Source organism: Anabrus simplex, chromosome X (genome assembly GCF_040414725.1).
Source record: "Anabrus simplex isolate iqAnaSimp1 chromosome X, ASM4041472v1, whole genome shotgun sequence".
Taxonomy (NCBI): Eukaryota; Metazoa; Arthropoda; class Insecta; order Orthoptera; family Tettigoniidae; genus Anabrus; species Anabrus simplex.
In genome coordinates this window covers 108,034,524-108,059,853 of record NC_090279.1, presented here as the reverse complement: position 1 = coordinate 108,059,853, position 25,330 = coordinate 108,034,524, and the positions used below count along the sequence as shown (strand labels likewise).

The 25,330-nt window shown below is 41.7% G+C and overlaps 1 protein-coding gene across 3 annotated transcripts in view; it reads right to left on the bottom strand.

Moving 5' to 3' along the window:
- LOC136886824 (histamine H2 receptor) overlaps positions 1 to 25,330 on the bottom strand; it is a 235,128-nt gene that overhangs the window by 187,481 nt on the left and 22,317 nt on the right. Inside the window, exon 2 of one of the 3 annotated variants that reach the window (XM_067159663.2) lies at positions 13,473 to 13,547. The exons of the other annotated variants lie outside the window; for them this stretch is intronic. The gene's annotated coding sequence lies outside the window, so the exon portion shown is untranslated. The remainder of the gene's footprint in view (positions 1 to 13,472; positions 13,548 to 25,330) is intronic. 3 annotated transcript variants of the gene reach the window in all.

Sequence of the window (25,330 nt, the reverse complement as noted above, 5' to 3'; positions counted from 1 at the left end):
GGCCAGACAATATTAACTACCTAGCAACCGTGCCGGCTATATTGTAACGTATGGATGGATGGCCAGACAATATTACCTACCTAGCAACCGTGCCGGCTTTATTGTAACGTATGGATTGATGGCCAGACAATGTTACCTACCTAGCAACCGTGCCGGCTATATTGTAACGTATGGATGGATGGCCAGACAATGTTACCTACCTAGCAACCGTGCCGGCTATATTTTAACGTATGGATTGATGGCCAGACAATGTTACCTACCTAGCAACCGTGCCGGCTATATTGTAACGTATTAATTGATGGCCAGACAATATTACCTACATAGCAACCGTGCCGGCTTTATTGTAACGTATGGATTGATGGCCAGACAATATTACCTACATAGCAACCGTGCCGGCTTTATTGTAACGTATGGATTGATGGCCAAACAATATTACCTACCTAGCAACCGTGCAGGCTGTGGTGTAATGGATGGATGGATGGCCAGACAATGTTATCTACCTAGCAACCGTGCAGGCTGTGGTGTAATGGATGGATGGATGGCCAGACAATGTTACCTACCTAGCAACCGTGCAGGCTGTGGTGTAACGTATGGATTGATGGCCAGACAATATTACCTACATAGCAACCGTGCCGGCTTTATTGTAACGTATGGATTGATGGCCAAACAATATTACCTACCTAGCAACCGTGTAGGCTCTGATATAATGGATGGATGGATGGCCAGACAATGTTAAAGGACAAGAGAGCAGGCTGTGATATAAGGTATGCATGGATGGCCAGGCAATGTTACCAGCAACATTGCAGGGAGTGATGTAAAGTATGGACAGTTGGCCGGACAAGGTTACCAGCAACATTGCAGGGAGTGATGTAATGTATAGATGGGTGACAAGACAATGTTACCTACCTAGCAACCGTCCAGGCTGTGATGTATGGTATGGATGGATGGCCAGAGAATGTAACCTAGGAACCGTGCAGGCTATGATGTAAGGTATAGATGGATGGGCAGACAATGTTAACTAACAAGAGAGCAGGCTATGATGTAAGGTATAGATGGATGGGCAGAGAGTGTTACGTAGCAACCGTGCAGGCTGTGATGTAAGGTATGGATTGATGGCCAAACAATGTTATCTACCTAGCAACCGTGCAGGCTGTGGTGTAAATTATGGATGGATGGCCATACAATGTTAACTAACAAGAGAGCAGGCTGTGATGTAAGGTATGGATGGATAGCCAGACAATGTTAAATAAGAAGACGTAAGGTATGGGTGGATGGCCAGACAATGTTACCTAGCAACATTGCAGGGAGTGATGTAATGGATGGATGGATGGCCAGACAATGTTACCTACCTAGCAACCGTGCAGGCTGTGGTGTAAGGAATGGATGGATGGCCATACAATGTTACCTAGCAACATTGCAGGGAGTGATGTAATGCATGGATGGTTGGCCAGAAAATGTTACCTAGCAACTGTGCAGCCTGTGATGTAATGTATGGATCGTTGGCCAGATAATGTAACCTAACAACAAGAGAGCAGGCTGTGATGTAATGTATGGATGGATGGCCAGACAATATTACCCAGCAACCTTGCAGTCTGTGATGTAAGGTATAGATGGATGGCCGGACAATGTTACCTAATAACATTTCAGGGGGTGATGTAAGGTATGGATGGTTGGCCAGGCAATGTTACCTACCTAGCAACCGTGCAGCCTGTGATGTAAAGTACGGATCGTTGGCCAGATAATGCAACCTAACAACAAGAATGCAGGTTGTCATGTAATGTATGGATGGATGGCCAGACAATGTTACCTAGCAACTTTGTTGGGAGTGATGTAAGGTATGGACCGAAGGGCAGACAATGTTACCTAGCAACCGTGCAGGCTGGGATTTGAGGTATAGATGGATGGCCAGATAATGTTACCTACCTAGCAACCCTGCAGTCTGTGATGTAAGGTATGGACCGAAGGCCAGACAATGTTACCTAGCAACCCCGTAGTCTATACCTTATGACTGGTTCTGATCTGGAATAAGCACCTGATGGATGGTCATGAGCGAGAGACATATTTATAACCATTATCGCAAAGGCAGAAATGGTTTCTATGTTAACTGGAGAATATTGAAGGAATGGGTTCTAAACTCTACAGTAAATTTAATATATTTAATGCAGTCAAATAGCCATGTATGTATGTATGTTGGGTAGTCAGCCCGAAGGCTAGTTTGATCCTCTGCAGTTCTACCAACAGGTGTCATAAATAGCCTAGGTGTCACTGAAGAGGCGTACTAGGGAAATGAGGAGTGAGGTAGTTTCCCGTTGCTTTCCTCACCGAGCCAGCCATTGCTATTACATATCAGTCTGCCAAGTCCACTGGAATGCATGCACCAACTGACCCTATGAGCGATATTTTCACACCATTCATAACAGGGACTGGCTGCATAAGGAATGGTATTACTAGCATCACTCATACCCAGTGGTTTAGTTGGACCGGAACGGGCCGGAACGCTGTTCCGGAAAATATTTTCCCGCTTTAGAACGACGTAACATTTTTACATTCAGTAAGAAAATCTTATAATCTATACATAGCGCTGAAACGTCATGGGTGTACTCTAGCGGACTAATATCGAAACTTACGGTTTTATGTTCGTAAGTTACGGTCGTTTTTACACTCCTGGGCGGTTTTCTGGTTCTCTAAGGTTGGCTACACTGCTATTGGATTCGGAGAGCGGGAAGTGAGCACAACAACATTCTTCCACTCGTTATGTTTGTGTGAATTCAAGTTTTATTTTACGTTTTGCTCAATGTGTTGCTGTGAAGCAGATATTATGGAATCTCTCTGCAGTTAATGAACATCATTAGCCCCGTAGTACCTTCCAAGTTTTCCAATGGCTGTGAAAGCGAGTTTTGATTGTGACCATGAGTTTACTGAAGTGGCTGGGTTCAAAAAAACGTGCTGGGGATGAAGATGAAGAATCAAAGAATATTAAAAAAGTGTGTGATGGCTAAGTAAAAACGAAACTGAATGGAGTTCCGAGAACATTAGTTTCATTAAAGACGTGAGTATAAAGACAGAGCCTGGGTTAAATGTTGCTGAAACATGCGATGCAGATTCAAGGGAGAATCTAGGTTGTGGTTCTACACCTTCTACCATCGACTGTGAAATTCAAGGACTCAGCTACCGAAAACAAGATTTTCCAGACTGTTGGAACGAGTCTCAGTACCGTTATTTTTTGTCAGAGAACAAGTGGTTATTTGGAGAAAATAAAAATTTAGGCTGCAATATACCTATGTAAAGAGGAAAGTAAATTAGGATTAGGAGTTTCTAAAGGGGCAGAACTTAAGCTAATGAAAGTATGGGTAGAATGCAAGGTTCATCCCAAAGGAAATAATATTAATCAACAACAAATAAGCCTTCGGAAAAAATATTTGAGCACAAAAATTCAGAATCTCACAAAAAAGCTATGTTACAAATATCAGAATCTAATAAAAAGATATTTGAAAGTTGCTTGGACACTATGAATGTCAATCACCTAGAAACCATCGTTCGAGTATTTCGAACAGCATACTCAATTGCGAAAAGAAATAGACCCTTCGTAGACCTACAGGCTTATGTTGAACTTCAACAATTAAATGGTTTAGATATGGGACGAGTTCTTCATACAAATTTTAGTGGTGCTAATATTATTGAACACATTTCACAGGAAATGAGAAATAAAATAGCAAAATCTATAACAGAAAATCAGAGGAGAATCAGTCTTATGATTGACGAATTAGCAACAGTTTGTGTAAAATCTGTTTTAGTATTATGTTTGAGATGTGCTGTTCCAGATAATTCTGAAATTGTTTCTTTTTCTGGGACTTGATAGAACTTGAATCAACTACAGCAGATGTTATTACTCGAGAGATATTGAAAAATCTTTCTTCATATGGGATGAATGAAAACTTTCTGGCAGAACATGTAGTTGGTCTAGCATGTGATGGGGCCTCTGTAATGTTAGGTAGAAAAAATTGAGTTGGAGCACAGTTTTTAAATTTATTTCCAGATATAGTAATCTGGCACTGTTTAAACCATCGCTTGGAATTGGCCGTTTCTGGTACAAGAAATGAAGTTCCAGGTGTTAACCATTTCCATTCTTTCTTTGACAGTTCTTTATACAGCATGTCTCCCAAAAATCAACGGGAACTCAACATTTGTGCTGCTTCACTGGAACAAAGAGTTAAGAAGATTGGGAAAATATTTACAATAAGATGGGCAGCATCAAGCCAGAGAAATGTAAAAGCTATAGTGCACTAGTAAAACATTTTAGTGACCGCCAGAGAGACTCCAAAGAAAGGGCAAAATTCCAAGGCACAGAAAATATGTTAACATGTGTAGAATTTCTATAAATATTGCAATTATGTATGATGCTCTTGTTGAGTGAGCTGATTTGTCATTACAGTTACAGAAAAGAGAGACAAGTCTGACAGAGGCTCAAAATGAAATCAAATGCACTATAAAAGTGTTTGAATCTGTGTGTTGCTCAACTTCTGGAGAATACTACAGAACAGTCCTTAAAGCAGCAGGAAACAAAAAGTTTAGAAACATAGGTTTGCATGATTCTAAAAAAGTTGTGAAAATTGACATAAAGCAGTTTTTCAGAAGTCTTGTGAACAATTTAAATAACAGACTTATGGAAAATGTGTCCACATCATCTCATCTTGGTTCCAGCTCTAGTCAGCTGAGACATGAGAGAATGACAAAAGTTATCAGTGATCAAAGGTACTATACAAAAATAATTGGCCCTCCACTTACTTTGGATATCTGCTATGGTGATGAGAGTGTTGGCAACCTTTGTGACTTTTTCCACATGTCAAACAAGAGGAAGTACATTAATGCTTTTAGAAAGTATGTCGAGACCAAGGAAAGTCCAGTGGAGCTGATGGCTTTAATCAAGACTGTACTGACCATTCCCATCTCTTCAGCAGAAGCTGAAAGAGCTTTCAGTACCATGAATGAGATCCACACCGAAAAGAGAAATAGGCTGTTGGTTGCAAGATCAAGAGGACTTATTTTCATAAGCAGCGTTGGACCTCCTGTGCATATATTTAGCCCACAACCATATGTCAAATCATGGCTACGAAAGGGGAGACGTTCAGCTGATGAAACAACTTGTCGGAAACATGAGGCCGCTGATTTTGACACCCAATATGAGTCCATTTGTCCATTTGGAAATTTCTGAATTAATAAGGTGAGTTCCTGTAAATATTTTGTTCCAACTAAATCACTGCTCATACCTCAGTCACTTTCATATTGTCAAAGCCAAGGATGAGACTGAGACAGGTCAATGAAAGTAACAAATTTGATATAGCCCATACCAGAAGACATAGTGCACTGTAAACACTACATCTCGTCAGCAAAGGCATCCAAATAGCCATAACAGATAATATAGGTTACATTGATGGGTTACATATTTGCATAATCTCTTATAGACATTGTTCTTCTTGTACAGAATTCAATGTGGTACTGTTCACACGTTTTTCCACATAGTTTGCACTCACAGTCTATACTTGGGTCATGGACGTGTTTTGATTTGCAGAGTAGGTGATGAAAAACGTGAACTGCTAATCTTGTAATGACATGTCTTAATTCAAAATTAGCTTTTGTCCACGAGCGATCTATCATTGCCCCTGTGCCATAGAAGTCTGGTTGCACTTCTTCTCTCTTCTCCGTCAGATTTGCTAGCAGTTTCTTTGATGCATCGGTGTTTGGTAGTGGCATACTTGTCCTGAGATCTTCTATGAGAAATGATTCCCTTGCGAGGATATATACAAGTTAGATCGTGTCTTTTTGATACACCTATCACCTTCTTTATATAGTTCGCTTTCACCTTTTCCAAGGTTGATAAGTTCCTCGTTGTTAAATGTGTCCAGATAATTTCAATGCCATAAGTCATTATTGGAAGAATTTTTACTCTGAATAGCAACATTGCTGTCTCCAGACTAACTGATCTAATGTTTCATGCATTACCATCATTGCTTGAGTTGCCTTTTCTGTGACATGTTTTGTGAAACAATATGCGCTCGATTGCAGGGTGATGCCTAAATATTTGAAGTCTGATACTATCTTTAATTTTTTATCCCGAATGAAGGTCTCTGCTGAGGCGGGTACTCTCCCTCCTTTCCTGAACACCATGGTGTCTGTTTTTGAGATGTTTATGAACAGCTTGTTTTCGGAGCACCAGTTTTGGACGTCATTTACAGTTTCCTGTAGTTTTGTTATGTCTCTTGAGCCAATTACAATATCATCGGCATACGCGCAAGAAAATACTCCCTCCTTTTGGGTAATTCTTAGGATATCTGCGGTTGCAACTATAAACAGCAAAGGACTCAGTGGGTCACCCTGTAGGACCCCGTTTGATTGAGCTATTGGATCTGATAGAGTGAGGTTATCCGTAACTCGTACTTCGTTCCATTGCAGTATTAATGTGATGAGATAGGTCCATATGTTGTTCGTGCCTAGCATCTCCTTAAGCAAACTCTACAGTAAAGAATTATGGCAAGATTATATTATCGAGTTTGCAAAAGTCAGAGTTCGTAGTTTGCAAAGTTTTTTTTAAATCAAAGTGAGAATTCATTTGATTCGAAGGTGGTAATTTATGCCATTGTTAATAAAGAAGTAAAATTTCGTACTGAACTGTTTAACTCTCTTCTTCCTTCAGAACGCTACCCTGCTAGTAATTATTCTCCGCTAGTTAAATACCACAACTCCTGTGTCAAGCTAGACATTGTGTTTTTTTTTTTTTTTTTTTTTTTTTTTTTTTGCTAGATGCTTTACGTCGCACCGACACAGAAAGGTCTTACGGCTACGATGGGACAGGAAAGGCCTAGGAATGGGAAGGAAGCGGCCGTGGCCTTAATCAAGGCTCAGCCCCGGTATTTGTCTGGTGTGAAAATGGGAAACCACGTAAAACCATCCTCAGGACTGCCGACAATGGAGTTCGAACCCACTATCTCCCGATTACTGGATACTGGCCGCACTTAAGCGGACTGCAGCTATCGAGCTCCGTGACAAGATTATTGTTCGTGCAGAAATCATGTCTATCATTCTCGAGAAAGAACATCCCCGTATGCACAACTACACTCTATCAAGGTCGACTCGCGTGTCTCGTACACCACACTGGCCGACAACAACTTGTGTCCCCGTCCCATTAAAGCTTTCTGTCCATTACCAATTTGCTCATCAGCCGGCGGGCGACCTTCACTTTCACATCTACAAGCTGACGCACGTGGACCAAACACCAGCCATTTAGGGCGCACTGCCTATCAGCTTTTTCTTAAACATTTTCCAAGAACATGGAAATTTATTGAACATATCCCTTACTCCTCGACCTATCACAACTATTGTGATCACAGCTCGTCTGGCTCCGCGGCTAAATGGTTAGCGAGCTGGCCCGGGAGCCGGGTCTTCATAATCATTCCATCCTCATCACAACGCGCAGGTCGCTTACGGGAGTCAAACCTAAAGATCTGCGCCTCGCGAGCCGAACATGTCCTCGGACACTCCTTGCACTAAAAGCCATATGCCATTTCATCACTGACAGCTCGGAACATACCACTTAGTCGAGCATCTCGTCTCCTTACTCGCAAGTCTTCCCTGTCCAAAGTTTGCAACATTTTTCCTTTGTCGGGAATCAGTCACAACAAACCGTGCTGCTTTCCAGTTCTCGTATCAAGTAGTCCTGGTGAGGGTTTCATACACTGGAGCGGTCTTTCTACGGACTTACACCCCTCTCTTTTACATCCTTACTACAACCCCTAAACACCTGTAACCTTCCTTAAGAACCTCGTTAATATGATTACCATATGCAGATCATTCATGATATCAGCAAGTAGATACTGAGTGTTCACCATGACGTACTGTCACCCCCAGATCTTTACTCCTATCATTTATAAGAAAACAATAATACTGCCCCCCATCATTACTCTAATTCTGAGTTTTGTTTTCTAGCCACCCATTGAACCATAGTCCAGTACCCCTCTGTTCGTCAGTTATCGCCCATGATCTACCCTATCAAGAGCCTTGAATAGGTCAGTCTATTTCATCTCTTGAATCTAAAATAACTCCTATATCTTGCTGGAATCCTATACAAGTTGAGCTTCACTGGAATAACCTTCCCTAAACCTCAACTGCCTTCTATCAAACCAGTTCGTAATTTTGCAAACATGTCATATATGATCCGAAAGAATATTTTCCCAATGCTTACAGATACAAACTGACTGGTCTGTAAATATCCGCTTTATATTGGTCTTCATTTCCCTTGTACACTGGAACTACTATAGCAACTCTCTATAGCTCGTTCATGCAAACAATTATCAAATAAATACTTCACATATGGTACTATATCCCAACCCATTGCCTTCAGTATATCCCCAGAAATCTTATCAGCTGCTTTCCTAACTTTCAATTTTTGTCTTTTTACAAATGTCTTTATTATAATGAGTGAGTATTAGTGGGCTCCTCTATGTGGACCTTTACATATTGCTGCCTTCTGTAAGTCCTCCTTTCGTTCATTAATGATACTTGGAATGTCCTTCCTGGAACAATTGTTGTTGTTTGTTGTTGTATCCACTGACTAGAATCTAAAACAAATGGTGACAAAACAATCAATGCACCACGCCATGCTTGCAGTCCAGGTCACCGACCCTCAGATCCATAGTGTTCACAGGTATCACAGACCCATGGTGTCCACAGGTAACACAGGCTCATGGTGTTCACAGGTAACGCAGACTCATGGTGTTCACAGGTAATATAGGCCCATGGTGTTCACAGGTAACACAGGCCCATGGTCTTCACAGGTAACACAAACCCATGGTCTTCACAGGTAACACAAACCCATGGTGTTCACAGGTAACACAGACCCATGGTGTTCACAGGTAACACAAACCCATGGTGTTCACAGGTAACACAGACCCATGGTGTTCACAGGTAACACAAACCCATGGTCTTCACAGGTAACACAGACCCATGGTGTTCACAGGTAACACAAACCCATGGTCTTCACAGGTAACACAAACCCATGGTGTTCACAGGTAACGCAGACCCATGGTGTTCACAGGTAACACCGACCCATGGTGTTCACAGGTAACACAAACCCATGGTGTTCACAGGTAACACAGACCCATGGTGTTCACAGGTAACACAGACTCATGGTGTTCACAGGTAACACAGACCCATGGTGTTCACAGGTAACACAGACCCATGGTGTTCACAGGTAACACAGACCCATGGTGTTCACAGGTAACACAGACCCATGGTGCTAATCACAGGCAACACAGACGCGTGGTACTACTCATAGGTAAGGTAGACTGATTCTGAACACAGTGGAACCAACAGCGCTCGGCACCTTCTCACGCTAGCCAAGCGCTCGGTGGGATGCACACGACGCCCAGACCCGCAGTGTTCCTCACATAAAGGTAATGTAGACCCATGGTGTTCCTCACATGGCGTTACTAATCACAAGTAGTCTCATGGTTCCAAGTCCATCATCGTTTGGTCGCCCCTTTTAGTCGCCTCTTACGACAGAAATGGGATACCGTAGGTATATTCTTCATCTGCATCCCCCATCCACAGGGGTCTTCGTAAAACCTGTTTCTGCCTTAGTGTATGTATACATATCCTTCCATTGCTCTCAAAAATCCATACGGCTGCCACTTCATGTTGTCCTTCGCTGAGTTCAATTTCCTACTTCAATATCACCTTACTCCCGCATCAATCCCTAACTTTACTGCTTAACTCTATTTCTTTCTAATCTGCACCACCCTCTTAATCTCTTTACTTACCTCTTATAATTAGTGGGTCCTTACCACTTTTAAAGGTACATACCTCTTTTTACACTCCTCAACAATTGCTTTAAACCCATCCCATAGACTGTTTATGTTTCTACTTACCATTTCCGATTGATCATAATTACTTTTTTTAAATATCCCCATTCTCCTCTTATGAGCCTATTAGCCCTACTTTTACAACATTCCTTCCTAACACATTTATTTTTAACTACGACAAAGTCAGCTTCGTGATCCAGCACTTCAGTTTCCCTACAGAACTGAGCGCCACGACACTCTCGAGCAGGCTGCGCGGCCAACTGATTGGTCCAATTCGATTACCGCCTGGGTCTCAGATTTGTAACCTTCAATCTTTAATTCCCCTGCTGGAGGACTCAGTGTTTGTGCCGTCTTCAACATCGGAATTCATCGTAGGTCATCTGCACAGGCCATACTCAATTATTATTATTATTATTATTATTATTATTATTATTATTATTATTATTATTATTATTATTACAGATTGAGAGTTTTTCTTTCTACTTTCAAATAATTTATTTCGTGTAAACTGATAGTAGAGTAGCTCGAACAACCAGGAGAGGTGGTGAACAGCAAAATACAAAAGACCTTTCCTCTGCACAGCCACACGGATTTTAATCTTCACCGACTTATGCATTCTGCCAAGATCACGTCTCTGCGACCTGTTTCCTCGATTAAAACCTACTGAAATAGCTTAATTTTGTGTATTTTCGGATTCATTTAATGCTATTTATATAGTGGTGTTTAGTGCTTGTTAGTAGAAATTGGGAGTAGTGATATTTATTTAAATTTCATAAAAAATAATTCAGTTGGTTTTCAGTAAATTACGTTTTCTAGGTTAAGGTGTAACTTGTTCCGAATTTAGGTTTGAGAAATACTTCAGATAATAATATTAACTTTTAAAATGTTTGTAAATGTCTGTAGGTTCGTTGGTATAATACTTACAAAGGCAGATTATCATAAGGAATAGTACCGTAACTTCCGCCACAACTTCTCCGGTATTTCGTATAGATATCCGTTCAAACTATCGCGAAGGTACATTAAAAACACGATACGCCTGTAAACTTCCATTTAAAAAGAAGTTAAAGGGATTACACGGTAATAGTTAACAGTGGTTGATTCATATTCTTCATGTTCAAATATTGCATTGTTGGCTACAGTCGTGAACAAAGGGTGTAGTGTAGTGTAGTCAAGTAAATATAAATAAAAATCAGCTGATCTTGTATTTCAATCATTTGTAGTTCTGAGTAGGTAGTTAAAGTGTCCGTAATTTATATTTCGCTCCCTCGTTCCTTCAATATTTATGAGCGGTTAACTAATAATAATAAAGTTCATATATCCCAGTTATTGCAATTCAAGTCCGTATTTCCATTTCACAGTAATAGAATAAACACACTAATTTATAATAGGATACCTACTATAATACACTACAATGATTTTAAACTACGTTCAGACGTATCATAATTATAATAGAACAGATTATTACTAAGCACAAACTGAAATGGAAATTAGAATTCAAGTTTGAAATTCGCAAGACTACTCAAAATAATAGAATAAGCATTCTAATTTCTGGAGTAGAAGGAGTAGATTTTACAGAAATATTTTCGAGAAATTATTGTAGAGAACCTCGTATTAAGAACACTTTTATTCTCCGTCCCGTGGAGTAGGGAAAATAATAGTAATCCACCAGCTGTAATAATCACACAACTACATTTCAGTTGAGAATTGTAGTGAAGATAAGGCACATTAGATAGTATCTTGCCTGTTATATTCGTGTTTTTCTTTGTGTACGGCAATCCTTTCGATACTTAAGCATTTAACCAAACGCAAGGTTCATTTCTATTAGAGCATAGTAGGATAAAGTAATACTAAAGAAATAATCTTCTGTCTACGCGTTTAACTTTGTTGGTAATCCTTGAGTACGGTAGTTCTTGCGAATTTCAAACTTGAATTCTACCGTGTAAATTGATTTCTTTCTTTGGCAGTATTTCAGATAATTACACTAACTCCTTGTTGATCAACAGTTTGTAATACTTAAGGTTAATAATTCTGTATTATTGTTATGTACTTTATGTGTCGTATGTACGCCATCCTAGACATAACCTCACTGTTGGAAAACCTTCAACTATGATTGTTAATATATTTGAATTACATTTTATTAAATGCTAACTACGACAGTAAATAATATTGTACATTTGTGTAACGTCACATATGTATTGTGAATACAATCTGTGTATTCTAAAACTGTACTGGGTATAATCACCATCATTCTGATGCATATGGAGGAATGATGTATTATCCGGATACATGTTATAGAATGTTATAGATTTCTTCACCTTTGTTTATGAACTGGAATTAAACATTGGAATTTGATCTACTTCAATTGAGAGGCCAGTCGAACGATTGTTCCTTGTATGTTCGAATGTGTTCCATTTAGAGTGTTGCAAGAAGTCGATATTATTGTTTGTTTGACAGGCCGAGAGAGTTGAGCTACGGTACGGAGGCGGACACATTGCTGCAGTGTTGTGTATAACGGTGTTGTTAAGGAACAGAGAAGCAGGAGAACGTATCTCGTGTGATATTTAATTAGACCAAAATAAAATGGCATTGAGAACGGTGAGTGTTATTCAGTTCTCAAACATGAGATCTTAGTTTAATTTTCTCCCTGTTTTCCTTGTAATGATTGTTCTGTGTATTGTTTTCTAGGGGCTTATTAGACTCGCTGGCAAATTCTAACCTATAAATTGAATTCATTTCAATCACTGAATTGCATGCCAAAAGCTCCGCAGCGTGAGACTGGTGGCAGGGATTCCCCCGTCGGATGGAGACGTTAAGTTTAGAACAGACCTCTTGGTGTTATTGAACAGGAACAGGCTAGGGTTTCACCCTCTCCCTAGCTCAATGCATCAACATCTCTGACTTAGACGCGCAGGTCGCCCGTGGGAGTCAGCGGAACACTCCCGGCACTACGAGCCATGCGCTAAGAAGCACAGCAGAGTTGAGAATTCCACCTTGGTTTCTGAAACGGGAAATCTCCAGTTTCCGCTCGAGAATCCAAGCCTTCTCTTTCCTTCAAAGGAAACCAAAAGGAATGAGAATGTAAAGAGTGATTGGCTGCTCTCTGCTAGGACTGACAACACTCATCATAGTTGTTGTGTTTTAAAAACATTGAATAGTGGAGCATCTTATCTTAACTTGTACTTTTCTTCAAAGACTATTGCCTCCCAGCGAGTGTGGGTCACGTAGTCAACAGGTTGCATTCGGGAGATAGCGGATTCTAACCCCACTGTCGGCAGTCCTCTCCCTCTTCCGCGGTTTCCCATCTTCACAGCAGGCTTCCTGTGTGGGTGGCGACAACTGAACGACTCTTCACTTACAGAGACACAGCTCCTCCGGATTAAAGAACAGCACGTCTTAATTATGCTAAATGTGTTACTAATGGGGGAAAATGGCGGTAATCTTGTGTTTATTGAGTTGAGCGTTAAGGGTATGTGACGTGAGTGACGAAGAAAGTTTCAAATGTCTCCAGCTAGTGCTGGTTTTGTGGAAGTGAATCCGTCAAGCAGCAAGAATTTTCGGTGCTGCATGAAAACATATTTGCGTTGAGTCAAAAGATATTAAAACATCTGTTATACAAACCTTAGTGCTGCCAACAACGAAGAGGCCAAGATGTTTGGTGCTTGACGTATTGTCGTCTTGCATGTAGACTGTACGCTGTGGTCAAAACAGTAAAATGTGTCTTTAAAAAAATTTCAACTAAATTCACATAACAGGTACTTGTTTCGACCCCGTTGGGCCTTCTTCAGTATTGGAAATATAATATACGCTCTACAGAGCACTAAAAGTCCTGTGAAAGTGATATGACAAGTGAAATACTTTCACTTGTCATATCGTTAAAAGAATCAATAATAATAATAATAATAATAATAATAATAATAATAATAATAATAATAATAATAATATTTGTTTTACGTCCCACTAACTACTTTTTAAGGTCTTTGGAGACGCCGAGGTGCCGGAATTTAGTCCCGCAGGAGTTCTTTTTACGTGCCAGTAAATCTACCGACACGAGGCTGTCGTATTTGAGCACCTTCAAATCCACCAGACTGAGCCAGGATCGAACCTGCCAAGTTGGGGTTATAAGGCCAGCACCTTAACCGTCTGAGCCACTCAGCCCGGCATTAAAAGAATCATAACCAAAAGAGACGATATAGAAGAACATATACAAGCACTCAATTTGATAGCCCATTCCACGCTAAGAAATCAATAATAATAATAATAATAATAATAATAATATTTGTTTTACGTCCCACTAACTACTCTTTTACCGTTTTCGGAGACGCCGAGGTGCCGGAATTTAGTCCCGCAGGAGTTCTTTTACGTGGCAGTAAATCTACCGACACGAGGCTGACGTATTTGAGCACCTTCAAATACCACCGGACTGAGTCAGGTTCGAACCTGCCAAGTTGGGGTCAGAAGGCCAGCGCCTTAACCGTCTGAGCCACTCAGTCCGGCGTTAAGAAATCAATATGACAACAGAGTTGCCATATCGAACGTCTCTGCTCAACGCCATCGCGGGAAAACGGCCGCACATAAATTTGTGAAATTCACTATTTAAGTTCAAGACAAAAAGCGGAAGAAACTAAGCTACAAATTATTTTTATGAACTAAAGGGGACGGGAGTTTTACAGGGGCTATTTTTGTTTTCTACAGAATCAGAAGTAAACTACGGCACATTAAACCTCAGCAAATTGCGGAGAAAACAGACTAATAAAGTTCGAGGGGTGGCGCATGCATTTCTCCAGTCAATAAAGGCTCGAAAAGAGACGCAACAAATAAATAGTGTAGATGACTAAAAAAGATCACAGTATTAATGTTAATCACACACGTAGTCTTGTCGCATAGCCCGCGCTGAACACAAGACAATTACGCACTGATTTAAAGCCAAAAACGCACACGCAACAAATAACGGCTTTACTACACAAATGAGCTGCCATCGATTCACAGAATGAGGCTTGTACCAGAGCAAGACAAGAGAATGGAAATGAAGGAAGGCATTGCACTTCCACCCTACGAATGTATTCATGAAAAATGGAATGTTAAGTAGTTATTTTTATAACTCACGAGCAAAAATGCCTCGTCCTTTTTACCTGTCTTTCATAATACATTACAAAGTACAGTATAACATCCCGTAATCACGAGGAATTATGGGAGTCTCGCAGTCACTCCGTGTAAGAGCAATACTGTTTTCTTAACGTGGAATCACCTATAGAGCTCGTGCGCATCATGTGATTTTAGTTGCTGGCGCTCGTAGCGGTGACTTGTGTAGTCTTTCAGGGGGACGGTAGTAGCTTGTGCAACTACAAGCGCAGGGGAAGAATTGAATGTTTAGATATCGTCTCTAGATATTTGTGTAGAATTTCGTTAAGTTCAGTGGGATGCATCGTATTTCAGAGCTACCGTACTTTAAAGAAGGGTGCAAAAAAAAAAAAAAAAAAAAAAAAAATGAGAGTCATCGCATACTACAAACATGGGAAGCGTTGGGAGAAGAAATAACCTGCTTGTGAGACAAACATACATCAGCCGTGTTATGCTGTTAAAATTAAAGTAAGCATATGTTTTCTCTTTCTATATAATAACGTAGCACAGTATTTGTATCTATTGCAGTTTTAATTGTTTTTACAATTAATTTACACAAGATTAATCTTTTTACAGATTGATTGCGGCAGAAAGGTTAAATCAGATGAGTGCGATTTCAAAGCCGGACTTTCACAATGCTGTAAACATATTGCTGCATTGTGTATTTATATCAATACTGAGAGAGATTCTTCCCAGACTTCCTCTCTGCAACAATGGAAGGAACCTTAAAACAATATTGCGGAGTATTTTAAAGGAGGAAAAGTAGAAGAAATACTAAACGGACCATCAAATAAGCGGCCAATTTATTACGCGTCGGAAAGTGAAAATGTTGAATCCTTAAGTAAAAGTAAATGTAAAAATCTTGAAAGCAGAGTGTGAAGGTGAATCTTTCCTTACCTCTACTTGCATAGTTCAAAACATCGTTGAAAGCGTCGTGGAGCGAATGGACTTCTTACTTCAATGTCTTAACCAGTTGGGCAAACAAACATTTAATAAACTATTAAGATGCTATCTTGTGAATAATTTGCCTGGTGGTAACGTATCACTAGCTTCCACAAATTATGAGTGCATGTTGCCAAATAATATATTTAAATTTTGTTGTGAAAATATTAAAGTAACAAATTGACAGAAGCATGCAATTGCAGTCGAGACAAGGGAACAATCTTTATGTCCTTCCTGGTTCCATTTTTTGCAAATAGCTTTACGTCGCACCGACACAGATAGGTCTTATGGCGACGATGGGACAGGAAAGGGCTAGGAATGGGAAGGAAGCGGCCGTGGCCTTAATTAAGGTACAGCCTCAGCATTTGCCTGGTGTGAAAATGGGAAACCAAGGAAAACCATCTTCAGGGCTGCCGACAGTGGGATTCGAACCCACTATCTCCCGAATACTGCAAATGGCCGCACTTAAGCGACTGCAGCTATCCAGCTCGGTCTTCCCGGTTCCAGCAAAGGAAGTTAAGCATTTCGGCCAGCCAGAATGTACACCAGATCAAAACCCTACAGAATGGAGATTACGAAAGGCTGACATTAGCGTTTCTTTTATTTAAACACTCCTGCAGTGAGATATGACAGAGCTAATGAACGGAAGGCACTTGAGAAGTACTGCTTATAAAAGAAATGTAACCTGATGGAGTAATGACAACAACAAATTTGACTGTAAATTAATTCTTATAATGAGAAAACATTAAAATTCTTTGACGAGCACTGTTACGTCTTTCACAGGGCACTTCACTGCAATCTATAATGCACGTGCAATTTTCAAGTGTTTTTTAAGAGCATTAGGCATTGTGTTTCTGATAGCGGATCGTTGTGGCCAGAAAATCCACTCCTTTGTTTTCTTAAAAATATGATGGAGAGCGAATTTAAAAATAGCAGATGCTGTAGTCGTATGACAGTTAAAAATTGTGCCTAGAGTGGCGAAACTAATACCGAGTTTACATTTCATTAGCAGTAGAAGCAGCATGTTTTCTTCGGTAAATGTACAGTTCTGATGAACAGAGGGTAACAAGGGTAAGAGAATATGAAACACTGCAAACTTAACAACCTGCTATTTCAAGAAGATGCTGTTCCTTGTCTTTCACTGACCTGTATCCATGAAATGTATATCTGGTGTCCACGAAGTCCACGTGAACACCACAATCTCTCTTAAAATATGTGTCAGTCGTCGTCTGTATATTCACTGGTGGCATTGGAAAATTTGTTTGAACTTCCGCTTCACAATTATTTTTCAGAGCAGAAAATAACACGTTCACACTGGGTTTGTTACCATTGGTGGTCATTACTTCAGTCTGCGTGCTTGAATCACATAACCAGGACTGTCACGATCTCTCGAAGGCCTTCCATTCACAAAATGCCGATTACAAACACGCGAGTTATTCGTGGGTTCCCATGGTTTACCATCACTAGTCCCTCGTTTCTGTGCCGCAATCCAGGCATTTCTTCTAATTTCATGCTGCTTTTCATTTGGAAACACAAAAAACTTAGTGCCAGGAGGACAGTTGATATACGTAAAGTTGCAATCAACCAGAGAACATTTTTTCTACTGTTTCGAGAACAGTACAATCAGTATAAACAAGCCCAACACAGGCACAGGCACTCGACTGCCGCCAGAGCGTAGCAGCCATCATGCGCACGAGGTCTATAGAGTCTTGATGTGTGAAAACTGTGAACAAGGTTCTACGAAAGATATCGCTGCTGTGATATGGGGATCAGTTTATTGTGTCGTTCTCCAGCACATAAGTTTAAACAGATCCCCAGAACTCAGTGAACTGAGCGCCACGGGTCTTCTTCATGAGGGCGCGCCATGTGGGTAAGCTCGAGATGGTGGTACCATGCTTCGTATCGACTTCTGAGAGTAAATTCGGACCCGTGGTAGCTAGACAGGTAAGAGTATACTATATTAAAAAAAAATAAGTTTCCAGAATTAAACCACATTTTAAATCCATCGTTTGCAAATGTCAAAAAACATTTAAGCTCTTCAGGCTTTTGAATCAGGAAATGACCAGCGTTTCGCCCCAGTGTAGCCGAGGGCTTTCTAAGACGCTGGTGGCTAGATATCACTACAAATTCAAATAACACAAATAATAATAATAATAATAATAATAATAATAATAATAATAATAATAATAATAATAATAATAATACCGGTAATGGTTTTTTCGGAGACGCTGGAGTTTTAAACGCGCTTACGCATTTGAGCACCGGACTGACTGAACCTGCCAACTTAGAGCTACTCAGCCCATGGCTTTTAGTGCGGGGAGTGTTCAGCTCGCCAGGCGGCCTGCGCGTCGTGATGATGCAGACACCCAGCCCCCGCGGCAGCGGAATTAACCAATCACGGTTAAAATTCCCGACCCTCCCGAGAAACGAACCCGGGACCCCTGTGACGGCCATGGAGCCGGATAAGCGAGCGGGTTCCTAACGTGACAAGACGCGGCGGTACCGCGCGGGCGACTGAAGTTACACAGGTGATAGTGGTTTACCATCCTCTATGTAACAGCAATCAGAGAGAAAAAACTGAAGGGAACCACTTTGAAAAATGAAGGTATCGGCCAAAGAAAGACAAGGGCTTCTAAGGTCGTGAATATTAAAAGACTCCCTAGCCCTCGAAACCTAATAATGTCGGGGTGGGAAAAGATAGATGAAAGTGAGAAGCCTGGCACAAGTAGGTGTAAGCAATGCCAGGACTCAGCTAAGGGTCCCTGGAGCCCCAGCTACGACAGCCAGGAGATGTCATTCTACCGCCCCTCTCACATGTTATTTATCGACATGGCTTGTCAGCGGGACAGTACTTTCTACAAATACTGTGCGGGTGTGTTGATACACACAACTGGCATTTGTTAATGAGACAGAGATTCCGTGGAGCAAATGTACAGGTCCTATAATGTTCTGGAAGGCAGCACTTAACGAACCCAGTTATTGTTCCACGTGGAACGCCCCTGGCTCAGGCATACCAGGTATTGAACACGCTTGCTCGTAGTGTATCTTCATCATTTATGATGGCCGTACACACCATGGTCTTTACAGGTCTCGAAAGCCAATAATCTAAACAGTTAATATCAAGCCATCGATCATGGAAGACAACTGTTAGGTGACCCTTAACACTTCGATGACCGGTGTCCCCTCATTCATGTACCAAATTTGCAGTCGTATTCAAGAACAATACTTTGAGCGCACACTTCGATAGCAAAGTCGAACTTTGCTCTAAGTCTGTTTCATGGACGCTACTTTCTCCAAAGTTGACTTTGGCTGAATTCGATATTTTATTAACTATATTTGAGGTTGGCAATGACACTGTCCCATATAATACTAGAAAACAAGAGAAGGGCGCTTCCGTAGAGCACCTTTCGTTATTTCTGATTAGGCCTAGCGTACCGGTATCTTAATTTTTCGTGATTATTTTTTCTCAACCACAGAAGAAAATGAAAACTTGTGAAAACTTGAAAAACTGACGTCTTTTCCTGGCAATCAGTACACATAGACTTACACTTCGTAAGTTAGCAGAAACTCATTGAAAATTATCTACAACAAAATAATAAATTAAGCCTATAACTAGAATATTGGGCATTTTCATTTACCATAACCTCAATAAGTGACGTGTAAAAGTTATAATTCTTCTTTCTTTATTCGTATCAGAAGTACAATAGAATAACACTACATTTAAAAGAAACAAACTATATACACAAATATATATACAAGTTAAAGGTCTTCAACAATACATGCCATACAGATGTCACACCGATTCGGCCCAAAATTTGGCCACTTCAAGGCAGTGGCGTATCCTGGAATCTCCACTGAGGCATGCAACTAGTAACCATGCAGTTAACACAATGTATTAAGTAAATTTCAATTGTACTCACCCTAATTACATGTAGGTGAACTCGAGCCGAACAGTTTTACTGTAAGTTTCTGGATTGAACGTGCGTACACAATTCTTGTTTTCTTTTTAAATTTACGAGAGTCCGCCTCTGTGGTGTAGTAGTTAATGTAATTAGCTGCCACCCCTGGAGGCCCGAGTTCGCTTCCCGGCTCTGCCACGAAATTTGAAAAGTGGTACGAGGGCTGGAACGGGGTCCACTCAGCCTCGGGAGGTCAACTGAGTAGAGGTGGGTTCAATTCCCACCTCAGCCACCCTCGAAGTGGTTTTCCGTGGTTTCCCACTTCTCCTCCAGGCAAATGCCGGGATGGTACCTAACTTCAGGCCACGCCCGCTTCCTTCCCTCTTCCTTGTCTATCCCTTCCAATCTTCCCATCCCCCGCAAGGCCCCTGTTCAGCATAGCAGGTGAGGCAGCCTGGGCGAGGTACTGGTCATCCTCCCCAGTTGTATCCCCGACCCAGAGTCTGAAGCTCCAGGACACTGCCCTTGAGGCGGAAGAGGAGGGATCCCTCGCTGAGTCCGAGGGAAAAGCCAACCCTGGAGGGTAAGCAGATTAAGAAGAAGAAGAAGAAGAAGAAGAAGAAGAAATTTACGAGGGAAGGTAGAGGTCTCCCGGCTTGAACTATTTGCATCTTTTCATCAAACGAACGGCCAGTAAATGGCTTTTCAAACTGATTTACAATTATCCGTTTTAGACTCATCCATCGTTAATACCACATTGCGCAAAATATAATAAAACATCGAAAACGACGAATAGCACAGGAACAGCACACACAGAATGAACTCACTAATCAGCAAAACACACAATGAATTAACTCACTAGTTAGCCACAACTCAAGCACTGGAGGTAAGTCACCCCAGTGGCATTGGTCAGTTTCGTCACGTTGGGTTCTCGCTAGGGGGTTATCTGTGTGTCCCGTTCGCTGTAAACATGTCGACTTTCTCCAAGTTGCTAACAGATGGCAGAGGGTAGCACGGGTATGGCGTGACAAATTCTGACCAAGTTTCAATTGCAGCGACATCGTTCGGAGGGTTTCAGAACTACGTCTGCCACTGAATGCAATTTTAAGATTGAATGCCTTACATCCGTAACTCCTCCATTTGCTGTCTCTTTCTTCCTAGAGTGGAGTGGACGGCGAGACTACACCAGCACCACACGTAATCAAGCAACGGAACTAGTACAGTTGCGCGGACCTTTTGAACTTCTGAGAGATGAAATCGTTAATATTTGACCTAAAACAACCTAAAATCGTAAATCAGACAGTTCTTTGTGTTATCATAACGCATGCAATTAATGCCTTGCATTCAAGGAGAATACGCCCCTGCTTCAAGGGCATTTGGATTGGCCAGCACCAAGTCTTCCATTGTGCAGTTTGATGGACACAGGGGGCAGCATAGCAAGTGTTTGGTTGTCTGAAGTTCACCACAGTCACAAAAGGCCGTATCGATGGGGAAGTTCCATTTACGTAGATTCGTTCTGGTTCTACCCAGTCCAGATCTAAGTCTGTTTAAGGACCTCCAAGTCAACCAGTCCTCGGTGTGACCGGGAGGCAACACTTCCCGTGGTTACATACATTTCAAGAGGCCAGGGGTCTTTTGTTTCCATTTGATAATCCTGACTTTGTCCGATGATCCTTCCAGGTATTCTGAAGATGTTAAAAAGGCTTTCCTGGACTTCAGTCTTCGTTGGGCAGGTTGGTATCCAAAGAGTGGATGTGAAGGCATTAAATTTGTGTTAAGCCTTTCGTTATTAGCAGCAACCTCTCTCCTGACATCACAAGGAGAAAGTTGTAATAAATTAAGAAATCAAGTAATTCACATTGACCCGTAACATAAAGCAATTAGCAATGAGTAGTCCTGTCCGATTTTCCGTCGTTACTGGACTTTCGAGCAGAATTCGTTTATCGAATCTGTACCTAATTTTGAATTCGTAATCCCTCCAGAACTCAGTCGGGTTTTCCGCATCTCGTGCAGGAGTATGTGGGGAGTATGTCCGGCATTTGTCAACTCCTTGGCGGCTTTGAAGAAAAGTGTCGGCCTACTTTACGCAAAGTCTCGACTATCAATGGGAAAATGGTAACTTCTTCTTGAATACAACCCAGATTAGGTAGGGTTGCATACGACCCTCCATAAAGTATTGGAATATTGGGAACAGGGGATCGTGCGTGCTGCCTCCTCGGATACTGCTACCGTACTCGCTAACGACTCCTCTTTAGGATATGGCATAGGTAACAACATAGCCCGAGTGGAGTGCCTATGGAGCCAAGATCTGCATTCGGAAGAACGGTGTCGAACCTTACCGTCAGAATGGTTTTCTATGACTTCCCCATTTTCACGTCAGCAAAGTGGTGGGGCTGTGCGATACGCACTCCCTACCCCATCAGTCTTGGCGACATGGTCTTCATCTTAATTTGTACCTTTGTACTTTTTTCCTGTACTCGGACTGACACCCTTATAAAATCCAACCAAATTTCCCTTTTCATTCGCTTCCACAGAATAGAGTAGAGCAGCGTTATGAGCTGTTGTGCGGCGGACATGATGGCTAACGGGGTGAAATGGAAAACTTCTAATTACTGCGTTCGTGGAGAGAAAGTACCTCACGTCGATCACCGCGAGTACCAGTACTTAAGGAAATGTATATTCAGTCTTCAGCCCTAAGGCTGATTGGATCCTCAACAGCTGTCATAGATGGCCTAGGCACCACTGAAGAGGTGTACTAGGAAAATGAGGAGTGAGGTACTTTCCCGTTGCTTTCCTCACCAAGTCAGAAGTTGCTATTACATATCAGTCTACAAGCGTACTGAAATGCATGGACCAACGGACCCTATCAGGAACATTTTCACACCATTCATAGTGAGCCATTTGCATTGGCCATTATCGCGTAGACATGTTAATTTATTCCAAACAAAGTTATAGTCTTGTTGTATTATTGCAAAGGCGTCTTGCCACATCCCTCAGAAGGAGTTAAATAGTACCACGTGTGTACGAGAGATGGCGGACATCTGGGTGTTGGTCGCCGAAGGTCAAACTTCCTGCCACGTGGGAATCCTTAATCTCCTTGACTATGTTGCTTGTTGTTATTTTTGGAGAGAAAAGAAAAATGGCTTCCCTGCACATTGGAGCAGCTTTTCTGATTTATCAGAATGTTTTTGTTACTTCCGGCTAGTGGCAAGACCGTTGGACTATTTTGGTTACTTCCGGCTGGTGGCAAGACCATTGAGGTATTTTGGTTACTTCCGGCTAGTGGCAAGACCACTGGACTATTTTGGTTACTTCCGGTTAGTGACAAGGCCATTGGTCTATTTTGGTTACTTCCGGCTATTGACAAGACCATTGGTCTATTTTGGTTACTTCCGGCTAGTGACAAGACCATTGGACTATTTAGGTTACTTCCGGCCAGTGACAAGACCATTGGTCTATTTTGGTTACTTCCGGCTAGTGGCAAGACCACTGGACTATTTTGGTTACTTCCGGGTAGTGACAGGACCATTGGTCTATTTTGGTTACTTCCGGCTAGTGGCAAGACCGTTGGACTATTTTGGTTACTTCCCGCTAGTGGCAAGACCATTGAACTATTTTGGTTACTTCCGGCTAGTCGCAAGACCATTGAGGTATTTTGGTTACTTCCGGCTAGTGGCAAGACCATTGGTCTATTTTGGTTACTTCCGGCTAGTGACAAGACCATTGGTCTATTTTGGTTACTTCCGGCTAGTGACAAGACCATTGAACTATTTTGGTTACTTCCGGCTAGTGACAAGACCATTGGTCTATTTTGGTTACTTCCGGCTAGTGGCAAGACCGTGGACTATTTTGGTTACTTCCGGCTAGTGACAAGACCATTGGTCTCCTTTGCTTAGTTCCCATTATTGACAAGAAGAAGCAGCAGTCTGCTGTCTCACAAATATTGGATAACCAAGAGCTCAATTTCAGATTCGTCAACAAAGTCAGTAGAGACGCACCTCTCAGAGATGATGCAAGTGTCGGAAAGTATTTCTCTAGCTATACATGGTAATGACGTAACAAACTTTCACGGTCGATGGCAGTATGAGACAAGGAACCGTGTTCCGGAAACGATCGAGTCAAAAGTTAAGTTCGTTCACCATGTAGCCGGCCGCAGTGGATACGGCGTTGGTCTACTTATCCCAAGTTAATGGGTTCAAACCCGACTGAGGTGGCAAAAGTGACAAGCCCATGTCGTTAGCTTCCGGAACGTTAAGGAACTACGGCGGGACGAAATCTCGACACCCAAACAACTTGGAGTATTAATGTTTGACTCGAACGGTTCCTCCATCATCACTGATACATGCAAGGCTCCGCAGCTTGTAGCATAGCATCGTCAGGGCCTGCAGTTGTGGGCTTGTCACAGATAAACTGACAACCAGCAGCTGGAAACCGCGCGTCACTATTGCGCCATATCGAGAAGCTAAAGAAGCAACATTTCCTCACGGGACTGTGGACAGTTACGGCTCCGTTCGCACCCGGACTCATAATGAAAACAGCTATATCAATAACTGTTTTTTCCTGATCATAAGATATAAACAACATAAATCGTTTGATGTAACTATTTACATAACGTCAGTTTTGAGAAACAGAACGTAACTTTTGGAGTTACGCTCGTTTTCCACTCACCTTCTCAATTTGCATTCCTCGTGCTGAAAACGTGAATACTGGCAGCATTCGTCCAGTCGCGGTGAACAGTGCTCGGATTGTTGGATGGTGCTGGTGGCTATTTCTAGCCGGGTGCAGCCCTTGTAAGGCAGACCCTCCAATGAGGGTGGACGGCATCTGCCATGTGTAGGTAACTGCGTGTTATTGTGGAGGAGGGTAGTGTTATGTGTGGTGTGTGAGATGCAGGGATGTTGGGGGCAGCAAAAATACCCAGCCCTGAGCCACTGGAATGAACCAATGAAGGTTAAAATTTCCGACCCGGCCAGGAATCGAACCCAGGATCCTCTGAACCGAAGGCCAGAACGTTGACCATTCAGCCAACGAGTCGGAGGGTGCTGGTTGCCATATTGTTCCTTCCCGTTTTCTTGCCACTTCCCATGACGGCTGGCATGTCGGGGACTCAAAAATCTACCCAGGGGCGCCTTTAAGGGGCTCCTTTGTAGCCTAATGGCACGGAAATGATCGGGACGGTTTTGTAGAATCAGTTGATTTTTACAATTTGTACGTAGAAGAATTGTCATTTGCTTTGCATCTGTTACAGGGAAAGTCGACTATTACCGAACTTAGCAGTAAGAGTTCAATTTCGATCAACATTTACTAGTCGGAGTTGACTACACCTCACTCACTTGCAGTAGTAACAGTTCGGTATTAGCTAATATAAAAGAAATAAAAAGGCAAAACCAATACATAAAGAGATAGAACTTTCTATCATTTATTGCAGCAAGGTAAAGATTTGTGACACTTTGAGTTGCAAAGCACACTTTTCTTCTTACACATACACTTCATGGATTCGCATTTAGTGTTGCAAGA